General features: G+C 33.9%; 1 non-coding gene across 1 annotated transcript; it reads right to left on the bottom strand.

Annotated features, from left to right (window-relative positions):
- Positions 1–6,794: 6,794 nt before the first annotated feature.
- On the bottom strand, positions 6,795–6,897 carry LOC122127503. The gene has a single exon (XR_006151178.1). It is a non-coding gene; the product is annotated as a U6 spliceosomal RNA (small nuclear RNA).
- Positions 6,898–7,786: the final 889 nt, after the last annotated feature.

Here is a 7,786-nt window from a genome sequence, read left to right as displayed (position 1 = left end):
CATTCACTTTACTTTCATATATCCAATATAATACACTTAACCCATAATGGACAAATAAATCCAACTCTAGAAACAATGTCAGGAATATAAAATAAACCTTAATACGTATAATCTGGCTCACATACAACATCATTTACTCAAAAATTCAGTCTCTCTGTAAATATTTGGTATGAAGTAATAAAAATTCAATTAATGAAGATGACTTTTAAGAATCATCTGAAATAGTCCTCGTGTATATAATTTTATAGATGTCACCTAGGCAAGAATTTAACATGCATGTAGAAATCAAATTTCCACAATTTAAGCTATATGAGAGGGGTCATACCCTTGTGTACTATGCGGTGTGAATTTTACCACAGTGCTGAACCCTTCCAACTAATACCAAGTGTCATGTGCAATAATTTATTATTTGATGTTAAGATGAGTGCTAAGTGTAGAACACACTTTGAATTATTACATTAAATCACAGAAATGAAGCAATAATGATATGTTATTTGTTTAAATTCTTATGCTTCTCAATTTTACAATTCATAAATATATTATTAAAATTATTTTCACTTTCTTTTCTGTAGCTGCTGAAATTAAAATTATATATTAAACATTCAATATTAAGAAATCAGCAATAAATAAACTATTATTAAAATGATATGCTATTAAACTGTGATTTGAATTATACTTCTAAAAAATTGTGATGTAAACAAGTCAATAGAATTAAGGGTGATCATTTTAAACCTTAGCAGCTTGTTATTTTTTTTATTTTATTTTTTGGGTCCGATTGTGGGTCCTGAACTCTGGGCCTTGGTGCTGTGCCTCAGCACTTCAGCTCAAGGCTAGTGCTCTACCACTTGAAATAGAGCACCACTTCTGGTTTTTTTCTTTTTGATTATGTGGTGCTGAGAATCAAACCCAGGGCCTCAGGTATGCAAGGCAACCACTCTACCACTGAGCCACCTTCCCACCCCAGCAGCTTGTTACTTGTTTCCTAATTGTGTCATTTGTTATTCTTGGTCCAAGTCATCTCTTCATCTTAATTGTTTAGTTTTCTATTTTATCTCTATTGGTTTGCTGATTGTGTATTTTGTTTTCCCTTTTTAATGACTGACATGAGGCTGAAAATCTGTATGTTAGTTTATTACTTGCTATGTTAATGTAAAATTACTGCTTTCCACAGCTGTTCTGCTCTATGATACTACAGTATTTTCCCCACTCCCATATCCTGTATTGCTGCTCTCTTATATTTTATTTTATTTTTTATTTAAATTTTATTGTCAAGGTAATGTAGAGATGGGATATAGTTACATAAGTAAGGTAATTAATTTCTTTTTTTCTAACTTGTTACATTTTCCCCTATTTTTCTCCCTCTTCATTCCTAACGCCCCCCCAAGATTATTTACAACATATTGTCTTGTGAGTACTACTGTTGCATAGGTTCCCCCTTTGTCCTTTGTCTCACCATTTTGTTTTATTTTCCTTTCCCTTCCCTAGTTCAGATCAACATATTTAAAATACCCAGGGTATCAAAATCAAATACAGTGACTACAGGGGATAAACCATAGGTGGGGAAAACACAAAAGGATAAAAAGAAATCACATAGTACATTAAGAACAACAACAGCAAGCCGGGCGCTGGTGGCTCACGCCTGTAATCCTAGCTACTCAGGAGGCTGAGATCTGAGGATCGTGGTTCAAAGCCAGCCCGGGCAGGAAAGACCGTGAGACTCCTATCTCCAATAAACCACCAGAAAACCGGAAGTGGCGCTGTAGCTCAAGTGGTAGAGTGCTCACCTTGAGCTGAATAGCTGAGGGACAGCGCCCAGGCCCAGAGTTCAAGCCCCACGACCGACAAAAAAAAAAAAAAACAACAACAACAACAAAGAACATGTCTTGGAGTTCATTTCACTTGGAATCACCTTATACGATCATATGTTCATAGCTATTGAGCTATTCTGCTCATCTACTAATATTATCCTTGATGTACACAATAATGCTCCCCTATTACCCAGTTATCCCACTTCTGGGCATATAACCAGGTGATCACAAACAAGGCCACAGTAAAGCTACTACTGTGTATCACAGTAATATTTACCAAAAACGACACACACACACACACACACACATACACACGCACACACACACACACAAACACAGATATACACACATGGAAAAATATGCTTCCATCATAAAGAATGTGACCACCACATTTATAAGGAAATGGAAGATCTTGGAAAAATCATATTAAGTGAAGTACCCCAGACTTAAAGAAACATAGGTCACATGGTTTCCCTAATTTGTAATAATTAGATTACATCAAGGATAATCTCATGTATTTTAATTTGACATTTTGTTCTATGTTGAGCGTGCAACATTATTGCTATATTGTTTGTTATTATTTCTGAAAATCGGCAGGTATACTTAAAGAATTACATTCATATTATCCATTATAGAAGGAAGAACAACTAAAGGAGTAACCACTACTAGGAAGAACAACTCCTACTTACTTAGATATATTCGTATGTAAGGCCAATGTTGTCCCCTGTATCCTCATGTTGTACATTACAACTCTATACCTGGTCATAATGTATATCTAGTATCTTATGCATTGTGAACTAAATGCCCCAGAAGTTCCACTTCGCTTTACTTTTTTTAAAAAAATTCTGTCTTATTATTTGAGGATGGTGTGTGTGTGTGTGTGTGTGTGTGTGTGTGTGTGTGTGTGTGTGTGTGTGTGTATGTGTATGTGTGTGTGTGTGTGTGTATGTATGTTTACAAAGATCAGAACATGACATTTTTCTTCATTTCGAATACATCTTTCAGGTCATTGTAAGTTGTGGCTAATGGGAGAAGTCTCTTGTTATTTTAAAGATGAAACAAAAAGATATTTGTGCATGTACCACAGTTGTTTATTAGTATATTTGAACACTGAACTTTGATTTATATCTTGGCTGTTGATGTGAATAATGTGAATAACAATGAACTACAGATATATTTTCGAGTTAGCCAGAGAGAAATAATCACATGATTGGTGGTTCAGATGATATTTCAATTATGATTTCTTTAGAAAACTGCATACTACTTTCTACAAGGAGAATACTAACCTGTATTTTGACCAAGAGTGTAGAAAATTTCCTTTTCTTCACACTCTCACCAACACTATTATCTTTTACTTAAAAGGTAATAAAGGCCAAGTTTTTATTATCTTCAGTACCCCAGACTGTCTTAAGACTGAAATCCAACCTCCTAAATGCTTGGAATTACAAACCTTTACCACCACACCTGGTTCCTTTGATTTTTTTTGATAAGAGTTATAATAGATATAAAGTAGTATCATAGTAATTTTGAATTACATTTCTCTAATGACTTCTGCTCACAAAGCATTAAGTCAGCACAGAAGTTGTATTAAACACAACTGGTAAACCCACTGGTGATATAGAGGGGTTTATGGAAAACATGTCTATTCAAACTTTTGTCCATTTTAAATCAAGTTTCTTGTTAATCTCATCTTTAATCTCTGTATACAAAGATAATTAATTCAAGGTAGTAAAAAAGAAAAAATTAAGCAACTCCTAACATTTTTCAATTTTCAATAACATGATATTGCTTAAATCATTTTCTGTTTATAATTGAGACTATATAACAATTTAGTTAGACCTGTTACATAGCTATATGTATTTTATTTATTTTACATTGATTGCTCTTTCCAAAGCCTGCATTTCTAATTTTGGTTTCTTTCAGTCTTAAGTAGTTCAGATTTCAATCTGAAGAATAAATGGAAGTAAGCAAACAAAAAAATACAGTTCTTCTCATCTGATAATGCCTCTACAAGAATGAGAAAGAGTTCACCATTTTAAGAACCCTTAATTCTTAAGATAAAATTTGTTATAATGCTAATGTTATTACCATTTCAGTGTTGGGAAAAATTGTAATTAAAGGAAGTAAGTGCATGGCCCAAGACACACAGTGTTGAAGGAGATGAGTCAAATTTTCTAGAAGTCTTTCAGCAATACACAAAAGGTAGATAAATTCTCTCCATTCTCTGATACTCTCAATTCAATATTCATATTGTACAAGGAATAATAGCATAGCAATTATTGCGAATGGTGATTGTTTTCTGTTACATTTTGTCTTCAACACAGACTGTGTTGGTGACATTGGGTTATCATGCACAGAGCTGAGCTTATAAATTATGGTCCAAAGACATGCAAATTTTTTCTGTCCCATAGTTCCAGTATCGGTTTTAAAAAGTACTAAATATTTTAAATATCATCACTTACTGTATTTTAAGAATTCAAGAATGAAAAAATTCACATATAATCAATCCAAAATGCTTTAAAACTAGGAGATGATAAAACAGGCCCCTGTGAAGTAAATTTTCTTCTACTTTTAAAATTATTCTGAAAGCCTTGTGCTGGTTTGTTACACCTGTAATCCTAACTACTTGGGATACCTACTCAGGAGACTGAGATCTGTGGAAGCCAATCAGGGCAAAATAAATTCATGAGATTATTTTTCAAAAATTTTAATGAACCAGCAAAGGGCCAGGAATGGAGATGTAGCTCACATAGTAGCTCACCAATCTAGAGAGAAAGATGTAGCGAGACCTTGAAGCCCTGATTTCAAACTCTGAGCATGCTAACACGCAGGAATTCACACACACTCACTTTTTCAAAATATCTTCATATCAGTATTTTGCATTAATTTCTTTGTTAACGATATTATATGGGTAAAATAGGCAAAATAAACTTCCATCTCAAAACATTTTTATACATTTTTGTTGTAAAAATACTGTACAGAGGGGTTATAGTTACATGATCAAAGTAATAAGTACATTTCTATCAAGCATTGTTACCTCCTCCTTTGTTTTCCCCCCACCATTGCTTCCCTTCCACCTCCACAAGTACACTCCTCACACCCACAAGCCTCACCCAATGTCCCCAGCCTAAATTATAAAGTTCGTTTTTCAAAATAATGTCTTGTGCATCTATTGTTATACAATGGGTTGTCAAACTGTATTCCTGTTTAAGCATGTTTTTTCCATTTCCCTCCCCAAATTAGAGAAGTGTATATACAAGATGCAGATGCACCAACATCAAATAAATTGAAAACGGGGGTTATACTGTTGGGGAGGAACATATAAAAAAATCACATCTTACATTATAAATATGTGAGAAACAACAGCAAAAAAGAAAAACCACTTCTGTCTCTATCTTGGGGGTCATTTAGCTTAACATCAACTTATCTATCATATACACATAGCTTTTTCAACTTTTCTGCTTATCCCAGACATATACTAGTTATTGCAAATAAGGGATACCATGGGACCTATGTTTCTTTGGACTTGGCTTACATCAGTTAATATAATTTTTTTCCAAGTCTTTCCATTTCCTAACAAATTGGGCAATGTCATTCTTTCTGACGGAGGCATAGAATTAATATATATACATATATATATGTATATATATGTAATATGTGTGTGTGTGTATGTACACATATACACACAGAACATTTTCCTTTTTTGTTTTTTAGAGCAACTTAGTTTTCCACCTTCCTCATTTTTTCAAATGTTTTTCTTGTGATTAAGTGGTTACATAATTTCCCAAATTTCAAAATATTGTGGGATAGTGATGCTTAGTTAAAGTCACAAACACATTCTAACTTTGATGGAGTAAATTGTCTATCATGGTCTACAACATTTATGAGTTCTCTGAGCTTTGCAATAGAGTTATTTCTTCCATATGTATACTTCTTTTGTTTTGAAATATGTAGATTTCTTTTGTTTTGCAGAGCATCAGCTGTTCCCTCTTTCCCACTTGTTCCCTCTTTCCCTTCAGTGACAGTGAGTTGCTTATTTCATTTTGGTCAATGTCCATTGCAGCTGATGGATCCAGCTGTTGTATGTTTTTCCCTGATTCCCTCTAGTTCTGTGTCATCTTCCTGGTTTCACTTCAGTGTGCACATTTGATCAGCAGAATGGGGTTATTTAGTAGTGATTCAATCAGATGAGTGGAAGTCCTTGGTTTCTTAAGTGTTGTTAATTTTGTCATATCACCTTACATTTTGGATTTAAAATCCACTTATCACGGAGACCATGTGCTGTTTGTCTCTTTACTTTTGGCTTACCTCACTCAACATGATTTCTTGTAGGTTGATTGATTTCCCTGCTAATGCCATTATTTTGTCCTTTCTAATGACTGGAAAATATTCCGTTGTGTATAGTTACCACAGTTTTTGGATCCATTCATCTCTGGTGGGACATATGGGTTGTTTTCATATCCTGGCTACTGTGAACAGTGCTGTGATAAACATGGAGGTGCATGTGTCCTTGAATATTGGTACCTGTTGTTCAGGATAGATGCCTAGAAGTGGTATGAGTGGGCCATAAGGAGCGTCAATATTTAGCTTTCTGAGGACTCACCAGACTGCTTTCCAAAGTGGTTGTGTAAGTGTACATTCACACACACACACACACACACACACACACATACACACACACACACACACAGAATGTTTTCTTGATCCATTCTTCTACTGAGGGGCATCGGGGTTGGTTCCATATCTTAGCTATGGCAAATAATGATACAATAAACATTGCTGTGGTGGTTGTTTTTGTATAGACTTGTTTGTGATCATTTGGATGAATGCCCCAAAGTGGGATTGCTGTGTAATAGGGGAGCTCTATGTGGAGTCTTTTGAGGAACCTCCAAACTGCTTTCCAAAGTGGATGAACAAGTGTACACTCACACCAAGAATGCAATAGGCTTCCCTTCTGGCCACATCCCTTCCAGCATCTGTTGTTTTAAAAATATGGAACGATTCACTAAGTTGCATGTCATCCTTGTGCAGGGACCATGCTAATCTCTGTATGTTCCAATTTTAGTGTATGTGCAGCCAAATTGAGCACAGAATATTTTTTTATATGTAAAGTGTAATTGATTTTCTTAAACTAGACAATTCAACACAAATAAGTTAAAAAGAATTGTGAAATTTTAGAACCATGTATTTCTTACATAAGCACACATTTAAGAATAAAGTCAAGATTGACATGCCAAAAACAAAATAATTCCAGATATTTGTTGTTCATGAGATGTATAGGAAGAAGAATTCAATTATTCTACACAAGGCACCTGTCATAATGATCATTGCAGCAAATGTTAAGGTTTGTTAAAAGTTTTAATGTTTTAAATATGTTTCATTTTGGGATTTGCTTATATATGGCAAAATCAAGACTGTTCGCAGGTCATAAAATTTTTCGATAAAGTATATAATTTTTCTGGTAGTATGTACTAGTAAGTATGTACATTTCATAGTTTATAGAAACTTTACTAATGATAAGTTGCAAAGACTGTGTAAAGAAGAAGAGTGAAGAGGTAAAATTTTAAGTACACAGTTTCTGTTAAAACTTTAGGGCTTCCTTACGTTATATGTTTGTGATGAACAAATAATGATATAAGCCACATACAAATGGTGAGATGAACTATAAATAGTAATCTTAGTGGGTAAATTTAAAAGCTACTCATAGCTTTAACCAGATTTAAATGTACAAGAATATGAGAAAATAGTAAAATCAACTGTACACTTCAAATACTGAAAACCCTGGTAATTGTTTTCTTTTTTATTTTAGTAATCATTAATATTTAATTATTGTTTTCTTTATTTATAGCATTTTTTTCTTGTTGTAATATAATACAAATTTTTGTGAGTAGTGATTGAGAGGTACTTTGAGAATATTATTGGGATGGCCATACCATATTTCATAGGTGCATGTGAATGTACAAAGAGCAAAACTAAAA

Source organism: Dipodomys spectabilis, unplaced genomic scaffold (assembly GCF_019054845.1).
Source record: "Dipodomys spectabilis isolate Male_0828 unplaced genomic scaffold, ASM1905484v1 ptg000301l, whole genome shotgun sequence".
Lineage (NCBI taxonomy): Eukaryota > Metazoa > Chordata > Mammalia > Rodentia > Heteromyidae > Dipodomys > Dipodomys spectabilis.
Note: the sequence above shows the minus strand (reverse complement) of the source record. Positions and strands in the feature narration are given on the sequence as shown.